An 18,167-nucleotide genomic window follows, 5' to 3' on the forward strand; every position below is an offset into this window, starting at 1 on the left:
AAATAAATAAATAATAAAAAATTAAGTTCTGTGCTTTCTCTTTCTCTTTTGTTCAGTCTCTTTTTATGCCTGAAAAAAACTGATGGGGGGTGTGGAGAGTGGATAGCATAATTGTTAGGCCAAAAAAAAAATTCATATGTGAGGCTTCAAGGTCCCAGGTTCAATTGCCAGCACCACTATCAACCAAATTGAGTCATGCTCTAGGGGGAAAAAATATCTGAAGCAGTGAAGCCCCAGGGATTACAACAAAAAATGTTTTTATAAATATTAACTCTTTTGGTCCATACTTCCAGTGAGGGAGAAAGGATAGGAGGAAGATGACCAGAGGGCTCTGAAGTCCAACCCCATTAGGACCTGGAGAGAGAAGAGGGGGGAAAGGACATTTGGAAGCAGTAATAGTTGCAGGTGTGACTTGGACAGGGATAGGAAAAGATGGGACTATGGGGGGGGGGGAATGGGCAAAAGCATACAAATATAGACAGTTATAGAAATAATAGTCAAGGGGGTCGGGCGGTGGCGCAGCGGGTTAAGCGCATTGGCGCTAAGCGCAGGGACCGGCGTAAGGATCCCGGTTCGAGCCCCGGCTCCCCACCTGCAGGGGAGTCACTTCACAGGCGGTGAAGCAGGTCTGCAGGTGTCTGTCTTTCTCTCCCCTTCTCTGTCTTCCCCTCATCTCTCCATTTCTCTCTGTCCTATCCAACAACGAATTGCGTCAACAAGGGCAATAATAATTACCACAAGGAAGCTACAATAAGGGCAACAAAAGGGGGAAAAATGGCCTCCAGGAGCAGTGGATTCATGGTGCAGGCCCCGAGCCCAGCAATAACCCTGGAGGAGGGAAAAAAAAAAGAAAGAATAGTCAATAGGCAGCCCATATCTGCAGCCCTGGGAGAACTGCTGTAGTTTCCAGTGGAGGGAATGGGGACTCAGAACACTGGTGGTGGGAACAGTGCGGAGTTATACTCCTGTTATCTTGTAATTTTATAAATCAACATTGAATCATTAATAAAATTAAAATAAAAAAGAAAATTAACTCTTTCAATGACTAAGCAATTAGTGCCTATAAGGTAGTTCTATTGATATTTTTAAGAGGTATTTATTTACTTATTTATGAGAAAAAGAATCAGGACAGGGGGCCGGGTGGCGGTGCACCTGGTTGAGTGCACGTTACAATGCTCAAGGGCCTGGGTTAGATCCCCTGGACCTCACCTGCAGGGGGAAGCTTCATAAGTGTTGAAGCGGGGCTGCAGGTGTCTCTCTGTCTCTCTCCCCATCACTCCCTTCCCTCTCAATTTCTACCTGTCTCTATCCAATAAATAAATAAAAGATAATTTGGGAGTTGGGCAGTAGCGCAGTGGGTTAAGCGCAGGTGGTGCAAAGCACAAGGACCCCGGTTCAAGGTGTAAGGATCCCGGTTCGAGCCCCCAGCTCCCCACCTGCAGGGGCGTCACTTCACAGGTGGTGAAGCAGGTCTGCAGGTGTCTATCTTTCTCTCCCCCTCTGTCTTCCCCTCCTCTCTCCATTTCTCTCTGTCCTATCCAACAACGATAACATCAATAATAACTACATCAATAAAACAATAAGGACAACAAAAGGGAATAAAAAATATAATTAAAAAATAAATAAAAGATAATTTTTTTAAAAAGAAAGAAAAAGAATCAGGAGATTACTCTGGTGTATACTGTGCCATGGACTGAACTCAGGACCTCATGACCGATCTCATGACTGAGAGTCTGTGCTTCTCCCACTGTGCCGCTACCCAGCTGTGAGGCAATGCTTCCTGTTTCTTCTCTACATGGAGGCACAATCCAGCCAAGTGACTGTGCTGGGTGCGTGCCGCTACTGAAGATCTGACACATCCACAAGCAGACTTGATGTGTTCCTAGCTTCATCTTCAAACCAGGCACATTTATATGGAATTTCACCGAGATATTTGAAATAGACAGTCGGACCTGAAGTGGTGATGAGAAATCACGCTGGAATGGTTGATATGATGCATCTAGTACAGGAGAGGTAAAAGAAAGCAAGGGAGGGTAGTGATCTCTACAGGCCAAGATGAACCAAACTGAGATATGGCAGGGAGGAGGAAGAATGGGAAGTGAGAGAGAGAAAGAAAGAGAGAGGAGAGAGAAAGAAAGAGAAAGAGAGGAGAGAGAAAGAGAGGAGAGAGAAAGGAAGAGACTAAGATTACAGCAGGTGAGGCGGTGCAATGTCCAGTGAAGGGCTCTGGTCTCTCTCCACAGAGACAGAGTAAGCAGAGGGGCAGAGAGAGAGAGACACCCACCACACACCAAACTTTCCTCCTATGTTGTGGGGGCCAGCCTTAAACCTTGGTCTCCTGCAGAGCAATGCAACCCATTATTCAAGTGAGCTATAATATTTCTCTGGCCCAGTCAATTAAAAAAAAAAAACCACAACGGGGGTTGGGTGGTAGCGCAGTGGGTTAAGCACACATAGCGCAAAGTGCAAGGACCTGCTTAAGGATCCCGGTTCGAGCCCCCGGCTCCCCACCTGCAGGGGAGTTGCTTCACAGGGAGTGAAGCAGGTCTGCAGGTGTCTGTCTTTCTCTCCCCCTCTCTGTCTTCCCCTCCTCTCTCCATTTCTGTCCTATCCAACAAGGACAATAATAACAACAATAATAATAATCAATAACAACAATAATAAACACAACAATGGTAAAACAACCAGGATAACAAAAGGGAAAAAATAGCCTCCAGGAGCAGTGAATTCGTGGTGCAGGCACCAAGCCCCAGCAATAATCCTGGAGGCAAGAAAAAAAAAAAAAAAGATAGCATAATGGTTATGTCAAAAGACTCTCATGGCTGAGGTTCTAAAAACCCCAGGTTTGGATGTGCCATTACATGGCCCATGAGTGGAGGTCTTGTTCATTCAAATTTTTAAAACATATTTTGTCAATCCTTTCCAGCCTCTATAGAGTTTCTGTTGAGATTTCTTTTAGGATTTCCTTCATAGCTGACTCTGTTTTCCTCTAGCAGTCTTCAGAATCCTGTTCTTGTCTTTGATAAAAATCAAAAACATCTGAATCATGATGTGCTTGCTGAGCTTCGATTTATATCCATTTTTCTTGGAGCTCTTTGAGTTTCCTGGATCTGGAGTACTATTTCCTCCTTAATATTATATGTATCATATATATATATATACACATATATATATATTTATAGATGTATATAAATGTATATATATTTTATAAGTGATTTTTTATTAAATTTATTTATTATTGGATAGAGACAGAGAGAAATTGAGAAAGGAGGGGGAGATAGAGGGAGAGAGACAGAGAGACACCTGCTACACTGCTTCACCATTCATGAAGCTTTCCCCATGCATGTGGGGACCAGGAGCTTGAACCTGGATCCTTGCGCACTGTAATGTGTGCACTCAACCAGGTGCGTCACTGCCTGGCCCCATGTATATATATATTTTTTAACAGATCAAAACTGAGAAGGAAGAGGAGATAGGGGGCGGAGAGAAAGACACCTTCAACAATATTTCACCACTCATGAAGATTTCCCCTTTCTGGGCAAATATATACAAATACAGACAGATAGTTGTAGAAATAATAGTTTATCCCATATCTGTGACGTTGGCAGAACTAATGTAACTTACAGTGGAAGGAATGGGGATACAGAACTCTGGTGGTGGGAACGGTGTGGAATTGTACCCCTGTTGTCTTATAATTTTGTAAATCAATATTAAATCACTAATAAAATTTATTGTTTTCAGAGCTTCAGTGTTCCATGTCAACTTCTCTATACAGAAAGAGAAATGGAGGGAGAAAGGGAAGGTACCACACCACTAAAACTCTGTCCAGTGCACCACATGGGCCAGTCTCAAACCCGGGTCATGATACAACAAGCGCACTACCTGGGTGGGTTATCTTGTCAGTCCAACAGAGACTATTTGACATTCTCCTAGATTCAACCAAGATGAGAAGGTTCTTTCTGGGGCTCAGGGAAGAGGACCTTAAAGGGGATCAGGTGACAGCATACCTGGTGAAGTGTGCATACTACAGTGAGCAAGTACCTGAGTTCAAGCCCCTGCTCCCTCCCTGCAGGGAGAAAGCTTCCCAAGTGATGAAGTAGGGCTGCAGGTGTCTCTTATCTCTACCTCCTCCTCCTCCCCCAATTTCTCTGTCTCTAGCTAATAAATAAGAAAAAAAAAAAAAAAAGAACAAAACAAACACATTCTCTCTTCTCAAAGGTGACTTCTCTACTTCCACAGTTGAGCAGAGGTTGGCACATGGGTTGTAACCTGGAGTTTGGAGTCTTTGGGAGGCTGGTGCTTTAGATGGACACAGCTTCACACCAGTTTTTACTGTCTGTCTGTCTGTAGTTCAGTTTGAACATAAGGTTAAGGTTCAAGGTTGCTGGGGAGAACTCAGGCCTCCCTACTGTACCAGCACTCTCTCTAGCCTCCTACTCCTCAGGGACTAAAGCATGAACCTCAAAGTCCCCACCCTCTCTTTGCTAATTAGATCTTTATGTTAACCAGCTCTATTCCTGACACTATCCAGGAGCCTCGCCCTGAGTTACTCATCAGCATAAACTCTGGTTTGGTAAGAATAACAACACATATTCCTATCTCAGCAAATTCTGTAAAGAACTTTCTAAAGAGCTCTGTGTCAGGATCCTGGCAGAGACCAACATCTTTCTTTTTTTTCCTGTTTTGAAAAACATCTGATTTTATTTGTGGTTTCTCGCTTCTTTCTTTTCTTAAATCACTTTATTGGAGAAAATAATGACTTAGGAGATTGTTGTCACGTGAGTAGAGTTTTCCTACCTCCCCACGATAGGCACCTGCACCACACCCACTAACAACTGAAAAAAGAAAGACGTGCGACAGAGATAGGGAGCCAGAGAGCAGAGCACAGCTGGACACGGGCAGAGCCAGTGCTGTGGACCAAGCACTGGGTTCACGCACACAAGTCCTGTACTTCACCACTCATCTCCTTGACCGTGAGAACAACATAGTTCATTATTATTACTATTATACCATATGCAGTCACAGAAAGATTAGGACTAAATAAGAACTGCATTCCTCATGGTCCAGAAAGTGGCATAGTAAAACACTGGACTATCAAATATGAGGTCCTGAGTTCAATCTCCAGCCACACATGTACCAGAGTGATGTCTCGATCTTTCTCTCTCCTCCTATCATTCTCATAAATAAACAAATAAATAAATAAAATGTAATGGGAGTCGGGCGGTAGTGCAGAGGGTTAAGCGCAGGTGGCACAAAGCGCAAGGACCGGCGTAAGGATCCCGGTTCGAGCTCCCGGCTCCCCACCTGCAGGGGAGTCGCTTCACAGGCAGTGGAGCAGGTCTGCAGGTGTCTATCTTTCTCTCCCCCTCTCTGTCTTCCCTCCTCTCTCCATTTCTCTCTGTCCTATCCAATAACAATGACATCAATCATAAACGACAATAAAACAATGGCAACAAAAGGGAATAATAATATTATAAATAATAAATCTTTAAAAATATTTTTAATTAGAAATACTAAATTAGGGCAGGGGTAGATAGCATAATGGTTATGCAAACAGGCGTTCAAGCCTGAGGCTCCATCAAGTCCCAGGTTCAATCCCCCACACCACCATAAACCAGAGCTGAACGGTGCTCTGGTAAAAAAATAAAATAAAGTAAAATAAATACTAAAATATTCTAAAAATTAAAAAAACACATTTCTCATAAGACTTCAAACATAATACAACCAACTTGGATCAGGGAATGAAAGCTAGATTGTTTCAATACATGGTACAAGAACAACTGGGGAAAATTTACATCTAGCCCACATTCCTCTGATGCAAAATAAAGCCAATTGAGCTAAATATTTAAATCAAAAAGAAATTAGTGATATCTGCAAATACACAATTAATAGAAAACCAATGGGTTGTGAGAGGAGGAACAGCTTTCTAAGAATGCTTCAAAATTCAGAAGTCATTAAAGAAAAGATTAGGTTAACGGCATAAATCAAATGACAAAATATCTAGCAAAAACTTTATTGGCAGAGTCAAAAGCTACTTTGCAATTTATATCACATGAAAAGACTTACTTGTTAGTAGTCTGGATTTGATTCAGTGGCAGAGCACAGGACTTGCAAGCATTAGATATCAGTTTATTTCCTGGCTCTGCAACTTGCCAGAGTCTCTTGTTCTCTTCGTGTGTGTGTGTGTGTGTGTGTGTGTGTGTGTGTGTTTTGCCCTCACTGATATGTAATGCATAAAAAGAGATGTATTCCTTTATATCTATAAGCCTTGGCATATCCAGAAATACAGTAATAGTCAATAGAAACAAAGTATTTAAATAGGTCACCAAGAAAGGAAATATGAATGTCTTATGGGAACATCTGGCCATGGATAGAGCTCAGCAGTAGAGCACAGGATGCTCCAGCCTGAGGCCCTAAGTTAGATCCCGAGCACTGAATATGCCAAAGCTGAGTGGGACTCTGTGTCTTTCTCTCATAAAGATAATAAAATTATTTTAAATGCTCCCTGTTATCATAACAAGATACACACACACACACACAATCTTAAAGGTGGTTCCTCATTTGTACAGAAGCAAAGTATTATCTGATACGCAGAAATTTAATTTGTGGGCCAGAAAAATAATTCACTTGGATAGTATGCTAGTTTGGCATGTGCACAGTCGAGGTTCAACTCTGGTTCCCACCACAGAGGAGGAAGCTTCAGTGCCATGGCCTCTTCCGCCCTTTTTATCCGCCTCTTTGTCTCTCTGTTTCTGTCTGAGAAAGTCATCTTGGAGTAGTCAAGTTCCAGTGATAAGGGTGAGGGTGATGTGAAAAAGATGATCAAACTTGTCACCTGTTCGTGAAGATGTCCAGTCATCCCAGTTTTCATTGTTACCGTGACTAACTTTGAATCTGCTGTCAGGACCGTTGGAAACAAGGCTACATGGGATCTGGGAGGTGACTCAACGGGAAGGGTGCTGGGCCTGCATGTGAGGTGCCAAGTTTGATCCTCAGCACCCTATATGCCAGAGGGATGCTGTGGTTGCTATACATACATAATAAATACTTTTTTAAATTTTTAAAATTTATTTTAAAAAGGAGACATTAACACAACCACAGGATAAGAGGGGTACAACTCCATGCAATTCCCACCACCAGAACTCCGTATCCCATCCCCTCTCCCCTGATAGCTTTCCTTTTTAAAAATAAGACCCCAAGTTAAGTCACTTATTGCCAAATCAAGAAACTGGTATGGTTGCTCCATCACAACCCACCCAGAAATGGAATCTTAAACCAGTGAGTCAGAAGGAGCCTGGTGAGTATTTTTAAGATAATCTGCCTGATAGATCCCTGCCTTCCCCGAAAGGAAAGCAAACAGCCTGGCCACAAGTCCAGTACTCTTTTATGAAAGCTTTCATTTTAAAAAAAATATTTATTTATTTATTCCCTTTCATTGCCCATGTTTTATTGTTGTCATCATTATTATTGACGTTGTTGTTGTTGTGGATAGGACAGAGAGATACAGAGAGAGGAGGGGAAGACAGAGAGGGGGAGAGAGACACCTGCAGACCTGCTTCACCACCTGTGAAGCGACTCCCCTGCAGGTGGGGAGCCAGAGGCTGGAACCGGGATCCTTACGCTGGTCCTTGTGCTTTGTGCCACATGCGCTTAACCCACTGCGCTACCGCCCGACTTCCAAAGCTTTCTTTCTTTTTTTTTTTAAAGATTTTATTTATTATTGAGAAAGGCAGGAGAAAGAGAAAGAATCAGACAGACATCGCTCTGGTACATGTGCTGCCAGGGATTGAACTCAGGACCTCATGCTTGAGAGTCTAGTAGAGTCTAGTGCCTTAGCCACTGTGCCACCTCCTGGACCACATAAAGCTTTCATTTTGTACAACTTCTTGGAGCTCCTTTTTATCTTCTAGTGAGATGTTGCCTGGTTCATGATTTAACAAAGGCAACATTTTTTTAAAATTTTTATTTATAAAAAGGAAACACTGACAAAAACATAGGATAAGAGGGGTACAACTCCACACAATTTCCACCACCAGAACTCCATATCCCATCCCCTCCCGCTTCCTCTATAGAGCCTATATTTCCCCCAGTCCTGGAACCTCTAGGCTGGGGCTCACTTTCCTGCATGCTTCTCTCTACTTATACCAAATGATATTGCATCCGCCGATCCCAATCTAATCATCGCAAGGAGCACCACCCCAGCATGCCTCACCCCAGACCACGTCCAGAGGGGTCAGGCGTGGAATGTCAAGCCTTCAGCCTCATTACTCGGGTGAGATCTCACCCCTCATAGGATTCTCTAATTCCATTCCAGGCGGTTCACCTCCCAACCAAGTCCCGAAACCCACATATAGACCAGGTCCATGAGCTAGAGCCTATGTCCACACATATCCATAACCCCGGGCAGAAATACATACTGGTGCTTGCGGTGTCCTCTGCACGCAGGCCTTCAGAGCCACCTCGCAACCGCTCTCCAAAGGCAAGATTCAAACAACAACAACAAAATAATGACATATACCCCCCATCGGAGCAAGTGGTGTTGCGCTCAGCAGAGCACACACGTTAGCATGTGTGAAGACCCAGGTCCAAGCCCCCACCCCCACGTGCAGAGAGGAAGCTTCACAAAGAGTGGAGCATGCTGCACGGGTCTCTGTTCTTCTCCCTCTCTTTCCTCTCTCTTCCTATCTTTGTCTCTATTACAAAGAAAAGGGAAAAAATGTCTGTTGGTAGCAAAGGAGTTCTTGTGTGACTGAGCACCAGCAATAACTCTGTTGGAACAAAAAAAATGTCATCGGGGGCCAGGTGGTAGCGCAGCGGGTTAAGCACACGTGGCCCAATGGGCAAGGACCGACTTAAGGATCCCGGCTGGAGCCCCTGGCCCCCCACCTGCAGGGGAGTTCCTTCACAAGTGGTGAAGCCGGTCTGCAGATGTCTGTCTTTCTCTCCCCTTCTCTGTCTTCTCCTCCTCTCTCCATTTCTGTCTTATCCAACAACGACGACGGCAATAACAATAATAGTAACAACAACGATAAATTACCAGGGCAACCAAAGGGAAAAAATGACCTCCAGGAGCAGTGGATTCATAGTGCAGGCACCAAGCCCCAATAGTAACCCTGGAGGCAATAAATAAATAAAATCATCAATGGGCGAGTCATGGGGAGAGGAGGAGAGGCTCTGAACATCTGTGTAGCACATACTGGGGCTCCCACTAGGGACTACGAGCTTTCAGATCCAACACTGTGCTACCTCCCAGGCAGCAAGAACGCTTCTCTAAAATTCACTGGGCTAAATTTAATGTAGATGTGAGATTTACAAGTTCTTGCAAATAAATTACAGGACCAAAGAACATAGGCAATTACCAAATGTTGCATAATTCCGTTCTGTGAGGGGTTTTAACCAATTAAGAACCTGTGAAGCAATTCTGTGAAAGTGTTTTTTAAGACAAAAAAGTGCTTTTCTTCTTTATTATTTTAAAAATATTTAATTGTGTGTGTGTGTGTTTGTGTGTGTCTGTGTGAGAGAGAGAGAGAGAGAGGGAATACAGAGATACAGAGAGAAAGATACACACAGAGATCAGAGCACTGCTCAGCTCTGGCTTATGGTGGTGCTGAGGATTGAACCTGGGACCTCAGAGCCTCAGGCAAGAAAATCTTTTGCATAACCACTGTGCTGTCTCCCTAGATCCCCAAAAGTTTTTTTTTTAATTTGTAGCTTCACTCATACTAAATGTTAATGAAATTTTTAATGTTTACTAGCCTAAATCATATCATTATTTGAATTTTTCTTGTTATGAATACAGAGGAACATTTAAAATAATGTTATTATTATTTTTTATTTATATATTTTTAATAATCTTTTAAAAATATTTATTTTCCCTTTTATTGCCCTTGTTGCTTTTTTATTGTTGTTGTAGTTATTATTGATGTCATCATTGTTGGATAGAACAGAGAGAAATGGAGAGAGGAGGGGAAGACAGAGAAGGGGAGAGAAAGACAGACACCTGCAGACCTGCTTCACCGCCTGTGAAGCGACTCCCCTGCAGGTGGGGAGCCAAGGACTGGAACCAGGATCCTTAGGCCGGTCCTTGTGCTTCGCGTCACAATGCGCTTTACCCACTGTGCCACCGCCCGACTCCCAATGTCATTATTTTTATGAGAGAAACAGACACAGAGTCCCACTCAGCTTTGGCATATTCAGTGCTAGGCATACAACCTCGGGCCTCAGGCTGGAGTGTCCTGTGCTCTGCTGCTGAGCTCGATCCCTGGCCAGTCGGAATTTTTTTTTTTCCCCCTGTACCAGAGCACTGCTCAGCTCTGGTTTATGCTAGTGTGGGGATTGAACCTGGGACCTTACTTTGGACCTCAGGCAGGAGAGTTTGCATAGCCATTATGCTATCTCCCCCACCCAATACCTCATGCTTGAGAATCCCACGCTTCTATCTACTGATGCACCTCCCAGGTGGGTCACCTAAGCTATGCTTTAATGGGGGCTGGTGGTGGCGCAACAGAAACGAGTCTCTTTGCTCCACCCTGGAGTGCAGAATTTACAAATGTGAGATACTAAGTTCAAACCTTGGCACAGCATGGGTCAGAGTAATGTTCTAGTTCTTTCTCTAAAAAATAGTCAAGAATTATACCCCTGGGGGTCAGGCAGTAGCACAGTGGGTTAAGTGCACATGGTACAAAGCACATGGTTCCTGGTTCGAGCCCGGCTCCCCACCTGCAGGGGGGGGATCGCTTCACAAGCAGTGAAGCAGGTCTGCAGGTATCTGTCTTTCTCTCCCCCTGTCTTCCCCTCCTCTCTCCATTTCTCTCTGTCCTATCCAGCAGCAACGACATCAATAACAACAATAATAATAACCACAGCAATAAAAACAAGGGCGACAAAAAGGAAAATAAATATTTTTAAAAAGTATACCCCTATTACCATACAATTTTGTAAATCAACATTAAATAATAAAAATAATAAGTCAAAAAACAAAACAGAATTCTTAATAGTGGCTGTCAATGGAAAAGGGAAGTAGATGACTAGAGAAAAGAACTAGAAATAATATTTTTCTTTTCCTTTTTAAAAATACTTATTTATTCCCTTTTGTTGCCCTTTGTTGTTTTATTGTTTTAGTTATTATTGTTGTCGTTGTTGGATAGGACAGACAGAGATGGAGAGAGAAGGGGAAGACAGAGAAGGGGAGAGATAGACACCTTCAGACTTGCTTCACCGCTTATGAAGCGACTCTCCTGCAGGTGGGGAGCCTGGGTTCAAACCGGGATCCTTATGCCGGTCCTTCCGCTTTGCGCCACGTGTGATTGACCCGCTGCGCTACGCGATCCCTCTCTTTTTTTTTTTATTGCTACCAGGGATATTACTGGGACTTGACGCCTATACAAGCACTACTGGTGGTTATTTATTTATATTTTATTTATTCATGAAGACTGAAAAGCAGAAAGACAGAACTAGATATTACTCTGGTATGTGTGCTGCCAGGAGTTGAACTCGGGACCTCATGCTGGAGAGCCCAATGTTTTATCCACCACGCCACCTGCCGGACCACGGCCTTTTATTCTGCATGGTAATGTGTGTGCTCCACCAGATGTGCCACTGCCTAGCCCAAAGCAACAAATTTTTGTGTCCATTTCATTTTGACTTTTGCATAATGTAAATGCTTGATTGAAAATTAAGAGGCAGGAGTCAGGGAAGTAACTTAGCCTGTTAGAGTATCAACTTTCATGACTGAGAACCCAGAGGCCTCAGCTTCAACCCCTAGAACCACCTATGCCAGAGCTGAAGTGTTTTTATTCCCTCTTTCTCTCCCTCCCTGTGTCCCACATTTTCTCCTTTCTCACTTTGTTCTCTCTTTGTTTGTAGTAAACAAATAAATATCAATAGATACGATTAACAAGCATGATGGCTCAGCAGTAGAGTGTAGGACTTGCCTGTGTGAACCCCCTGGTTTATCTTCTAGCACGATTTTGTCATTTTGTTACTTTGAATCCTGTGCCTTTACTAGGTTTTTCTCTCTACTACTATTATTTTCACATTGAAAATGACTTATTAGTGGGTGAGAGGAAGAAAGATAGAGGAAATGGGACATACTCTGGCTTATGTGATGCTAGACACTGAACTCAGAAATTTCATGGTTTCGAGTGCTCTCCCTACACCACCACCTCCCAGCCTGTTTGCTCATTCATTTTTTATTTTTAGTGACTGTTACATTCTTTGTTTTTGACAGAGCTCGTATCAACTCTGGTTGTTGGTAGACCAGGGGACTGGACCTGTTACCTCCGCCATGCAAAAAAGGCCTTGTGCTACCACTGAACTTTCTCCCCAGCTCTGCTGTTCATTTTATTTCCCCATCAGCACCCTGATGACAGTGCCTCGACAGAGGAAAGCTATAAAGTGGGTTTCTTTAAGTCACCAAATTCCCTTATTAATTCAATGGCTTATTCATTTTGAAAATTCAAGGAATACAACCCCTACCAAAAAAAAAAAAAAAAAAAAAAAACAAATAACTTGCCCCTGATGTCTACCCGGCAATGATCACGCTTCCGTCAGTGTCTTCTGTAGGTGCCTTCTCTCTGTAAGCACCTGTTCCAGCTGCCCACAGCGGTTCTGAATGAGACAGGAGCTTGTGGAGAGAATACCCCGTGGTTACATTGTGTAGGTGTTACGGACGACAGCACAGTAGTGGTTCCTGGTCTCTTATCTCTCATCCACTCCAATTTATTTAATGCATTTATTTAGTGTCTTCACTGGGGTTTCACTGTTCCAAACCACTTACATTTTTTTGGCTTTCTAATTCTAACATTATTTTTCTTTATTTGATAAGACAGAGAGAAATTGACTTGTCACCCAGATGCATCTGGAATCTTCTGTTTTGGAGAAGAAACGATATAGTGTTGGCCACCCATGGAGGCAGGCATCTTGAGATCTTGACTAGGAGACCACGGTGCCAGACCGTGTCATAGGCTGCTGTGAGATCAACAAAGACAGCACCCGTCTTTAAATTCTTCTGGAATCCATTTTCAATGTAAGTTGACAGGGCCAGGACTTGTTCGCAGGTAGATCTTCCTGGGCGGAAACCAGCTTGGGCGGGTGATAGGAATTTCTCTGTAAGAGGAGAAATACGTGACAGAAGCAGCCTCTCAAGGAGTTTGTAACACACGGAGAGGAGAGAAATTGGTCTATAGCTGGCGGCCAGTGTTGGGTCTTTCTTTGGTTTCAAAACCGCTATTATCTTCGCACGACGCCAAATTTTGGGCATAGATTCGGATTCCAAGATGTGGGACAGGAATGTAGTGAGCCACTTCTTTGCCGCAGGACCCAAGTTAAGAATGAGTTCTGGGGTGATGTTATCATAGCCAGCAGCCGTTCCCAGTTTAACCCTCTTCAAAGCGTCTTCCAGTTCAGACAGTGTAAAGGGAGAGAGTTTTGGAGATGGACAAGATAACCGGAAGTGGGATGACCACTCATGGGAAATTTCTCTTTTCCAGACTGGGTCGATCTTAGCACGTCCAACTTGAGTTAGGTGACTGGCCACTGAGTTTGGAGATACGGGAGGATGGGAGACGGGAGAGGGTTGGCTACTGGCACCCAGACTATGAAGAAGCTTCCAGGCCTTCCTACTTGAGTGGGTGAAGTTCAGACTTTCCGTGAGTTGTTGCCAGCGGGCTTGGCGTGCTGCATCCAGGGAGGCAATGAGATGGTCGGCCACATCTGGGTCGCCCGACTCATCATACTGCTTTAGTAGTTGCTCGCATTCAGCATCAGGACAAGGCGTATAGTTAGCACGTCTCCCATGAGGAATAGCTTGGGAAGCTGCTTTGAAGATGGCTTGGCGGAAGCGCCTGTAGGAATCTTCAGAGGGGATAGAGACTTGTCTCAAGTGGCCTCTGTTGTGGCTCCTACGCTATTTAATATTTACATCAATGACCTCCCAGAAACTTCTTCAAGGAAGTTCATTTACGCCAATGACATCTGCTGTGCAACTCAGGCATCCAAGTTTGACATCCTCGAGGAAACACTCACGAAAGACATGTCTCTGATATCTGATTACTGTAAAAAATGGCGACTAATCCCTAGCACTGCAAAAACGGTATCATCTGTTTTCCATCTACACCATGCCTCGGCCTCGCGTGAGCTTAATGTGCAGCTTGGCGATACGAGAATCCCGCATGAAGCTCAGCCAGTCTATCTTGGCGTTACTCTCGATCGCACCCTGTCATTTCACGAACATCTCATAAAAACTGCAGCAAAGGTGGGTGCGAGGAATCACATCATTGCAAGACTGGCCAGCTCCTCATGGGGCGCGAGCGCTTCCACACTACGATCATCATCTCTGGCATTATGCTATTCCACTGCAGAATACTGTGCCCCAGGATGGTTCTGTAGCCCCCATGTCCACTTGGTCGATTCCAAATTATATTCCTCCATGAGGATAATTTCTGGAACCATCTGTTCCACCCCGGTTCCATGGCTGCCAGTTCTTAGCAACATCGCCCCGCCAGATATTCGTCGGGATGCGGCATCATCTAAGTTCATTTCCCACATCTACGCTTGACCGGACCTGCCAATATACGCGGATATCTTCGCCCACCCTGTCCAACGCTTGACGTCTCGTCACCCAATCTGGTCCCCTACGCCTACACTGAACTCTGTTCCAGACTCTTGGAAACAGAGTTGGCAGTCAGCTGAGGTCAAGAACAAACACCTCATCACAGACCCCTGCAAGCGTCAACCCGGCTTTTTTGTTTTGATCCTATCTTTTATTTTTGCCATTACCAGGGCTTCAATGCTCCTGGCTGAACTTTGCCAGATTGAGAGAGGAAGACAGACAGAAAGATACAACACTTGATATTCCCCCCAGTGGGCTTGAAACTAGGTCATGGATATGACAAAGCACTATGCAGGCGAACTGTCTTGCAAGGTACTCATATAGTCTGACTTAAAGATACACTTATTTCTTGAGTTCACTGTTAAGTCATACCAAGTTGCCATTTTAATGCTATTTATTTATTTGAGAGATATCAGAGCACTGCACATAAAATGGTACTGGTGGGTTGAATTTAGGGCTCTGGTCCCAGGAATGTGAATTCTGTGCTTTAACAGGTTGGGCTAGATCCTTGCCCCCCACCCCCCTTTTTTTTAAATATTCAGAAACAAATTCTATCACATGCAGCTTTTGCTTAAAGGGAAGTATGTTTTACTGCTTTTCAAATTAAGAGAATGGAGCGCTGCTTTAGCCAGCCTCATCTCTATGTTTTAGAAAACACATTATAGGTTTTTTTTTTTTTTTTTAAGAATCCTTTGAAGTGAACATTTGGCTCCCCCCCCCCCCCTTTTAACAGAGCACTACTCAGCTCTGGCTTATGGTAGTGTGGGGGCTTGAAGCTAGGACTTTGGATCCTCAGGCATGAGAGTCTGCTTACATAACCATTATGCTATCTACCCTCCACCCCATTATAAACTTTAAACACATCGTTTAATGAGAGATACAGAGGAGAAAGAGATCAGAGCCCTGATCAGCTCTGGATTATGGTAACTTTGGGGAATTGGACCCAGGAGCTCAGAGCCTCAGTCTTTTTGCATAACCACGATGTAGCCTCTCAACCCTAAAAAATATATAGGAGGGGTTGGAGGGGTAGGTTTTGAGATAAACAAGGTTGAACCTTGAGTAGATGTTAAAGTTACCATTTGCCTTAAAGGCTAAAGACAAGCTGGATCTGAATTCGGGCAGTGCGTAGTGGGTTAAGCACACTTGGTGCAACGTGCAAGGAGCAGCATAAAGATCCCGGTTCGAGCCCTGGCTCCCCACCTGCAGGGGAGTCACTTCACAGGCGGTGAAGCAGGTCTGCAGGTGTCTTTCTCTCCCTCTCTGTCTTCCCCTCCTCTCTCCATTTCTCTCTGTCCTATCCAACGACAACAACTATAACAACAATAATAATAAAAAAGGGCAACAAAAGGAAATAAATAAATATATATAAAAAAAATTAAAACAAAAAAGACAAGCTGGATCAATGGTGGCTAAGTCTTGGCCCCATCCCGCTATCATCATCAGCTGACCCGGGCGGCCGTCTTCCCCGCGGCTAGCTTCCTTAGCAAGGAAATCATCTGGCTAATCATCTGGAGAAGTTTCCATCCTAAGGGGCAGATCAGGGTGTTCAACATGGAAGGAGTTGCTGAGGCTGAACACATTTTAAAATGAGAAAACAGGGGCCAGGTGGTGGCTCACATGGCTGAGTGCACATGTTAGTTACAATGTGCAAGGAGGATCCCAGGTTCGAACCCCCCGTCCCCACCTGAAGAGGAAAAACTTTGCAAGTGGTGAAGCAGTGCTACCTGTTTCTAGCCAATAAAGAAAGATTAAAAAAATAAAAATAAATAAAAGTTTTTAAAAAAAGTTGCAGATCTTTGACAAGGGACGTTAAACTCCCTAGATGAAGAGGAAGATGTAACCTCCCACTACTATGTTCAAAATCAGCATTTGCTCAAAGTGAATATCTACCTCTTGTCTTTTTTTTTTTTTCTTTCCCTCCAGGGGCATTGCTGGGCCTCGACAGCTGCACTACGAATCCACTGCTCCTGGAGGCCATCCCCCTCACGCCCATTTTGTTGCCTTTGTTGTTGTATTTATTGTTATTGTCGTCATTGCTGTTGTCATTGGATAGGACAAAGAGAAACGGAGACAGGAGGGGAAGACAGAGAAGGAGAAAGACACCTGCAGACCTGCTTCACCGCCTGGGAAGCGACGCCCCAGCAGGTGGAGGGGGGGCTCAAACCCGGATCCTTGCACTTAACCCACTGCGAGGCCGCCCGCCCCCCCACTTCTTGTCTTTCTAGTTTATTTATTTTATCTTTGGGTCTGACTAGGGACAGAGAACATAACGGTCAAGCAAACGACTTTCGTGTCCAAGGCTCTGAGCTCCTGGGTTCAATCTCTGCCCCCAACCACAAGCCAGAGGCGAGCAGGATTCTGACAAATAAATCTGATTTCGCCGCCACGTCAAACCAAACTTCCAGGCAGGGAGGAAAAGACGCGGGCCACGTGGCGGCGCACCTGGTCAAGTGGTCGCATCACAGCGCGCAAGGACCGGGGTTCACGTCCCCGGTCTCCACCTGTGTGTGTGTGTGTGGGGGGGGGGGGACATCACGAGTGGTGAAGCAGGGCTGCAGGCAGGCGTCTCTGTCTCTCCCTATCCCCCCCTCAATTTCTCTCTGTTCTACCCAATAAATAAATTAAGTAATAATTGAGAGGAAAGGATGCAACAGCACAGAAGCTTCCCCCGGTGCGGTGCGCCAGACTTGGGCTCTCGCTATGCAGGGGAAGCCGGATGGTCGGCGCTTAATGTTCTTACAACCAAGTCCTGTGTGTCATTTCAGACACGGTAAACCCGTGTGCCACTCCTCTTCTCTGCAAACGCGGCTCCTGGAAGCTTGTCGGGATGGCAGGGGGAGAAAAAGTACAAAGCCCCAGGTCGTCCATACACAAGGACGTTCTGAGCAGGATTCCTCTTACCTCTTGGAGGACTAAGTAAAGTAATAATAATAATAATAATTAATAATAAGGGGAGTCTGGGCTGTAGCGCAGGTTAAGCGCACGTGGCGCAAAGCGCAAGGACCGGCATAAGGATCCCGGTTCGAGCCCCCGGCTCCCCCACCTGCAGGAAAGTCACTTCACAAGCGGTGAAGCAGGTCTGCAGGTGTCTGTCTTTCTCTCCCCCTCTCTGTCTTCCCCTCCTCTCTCCATTTCTCTCTGTCCTATCCAGCAATGACGACATCAATAACAATAATAACTCCAACAATGGCAAGAAAAGGGAATAAATATAAAATAATAACAATAAAAACAAAACCGACTTGACCTTTGCGCTAAGATCTTGCAAGGTTTCTTGGATTTTCTCCTGTAAGGGGGACAAATTGTGGCGTCAGAATCAACATCGGAGGCATTTTCGGGGGGAGGGGAGGATGTCTCGGGGGTGACCGTAGTCAACGTCGGCGCCGTGAGCCGAGAGCGGAGGCTGTCTGCTTCCCACCGCAGACTAACCTTCTCCTCCAACCTCCACATTCCGCCCGCCCCCCCCTACGGCCCCACCCCAAAAGTGCTCTAGGCCACGAAGACCTTTTCCGGCGCCCGAGACCGGAAGTTCCCGCCCCCTGACCCCGGGTCAGCGCCG

At 44.8% G+C, this 18,167-nt stretch overlaps 1 long non-coding RNA gene across 2 annotated transcripts; it reads right to left on the reverse strand.

Moving 5' to 3' along the window:
- Window positions 1-5,472: 5,472 nt before the first annotated feature.
- On the reverse strand, window positions 5,473-17,982 carry LOC132538165 (uncharacterized). 2 transcript variants are annotated; one of them, XR_009549624.1, is made up of 4 exons: window positions 17,856-17,982; window positions 17,352-17,429; window positions 12,528-12,625; window positions 5,473-7,027 (listed from the first exon to the last, which is right to left on the reverse strand). It is a non-coding gene; the product is annotated as an uncharacterized LOC132538165 (long non-coding RNA). The 2 variants fall into 2 exon arrangements; XR_009549623.1 differs by lacking the exon at window positions 17,856-17,982 and having other exon boundaries at window positions 17,352-17,546.
- Between the last annotated feature and the right edge of the window lie 185 nt (window positions 17,983-18,167).

The sequence above is a fragment of the Erinaceus europaeus genome, chromosome 4 (genome assembly GCF_950295315.1).
Source record: "Erinaceus europaeus chromosome 4, mEriEur2.1, whole genome shotgun sequence".
NCBI lineage: Eukaryota > Metazoa > Chordata > Mammalia > Eulipotyphla > Erinaceidae > Erinaceus > Erinaceus europaeus.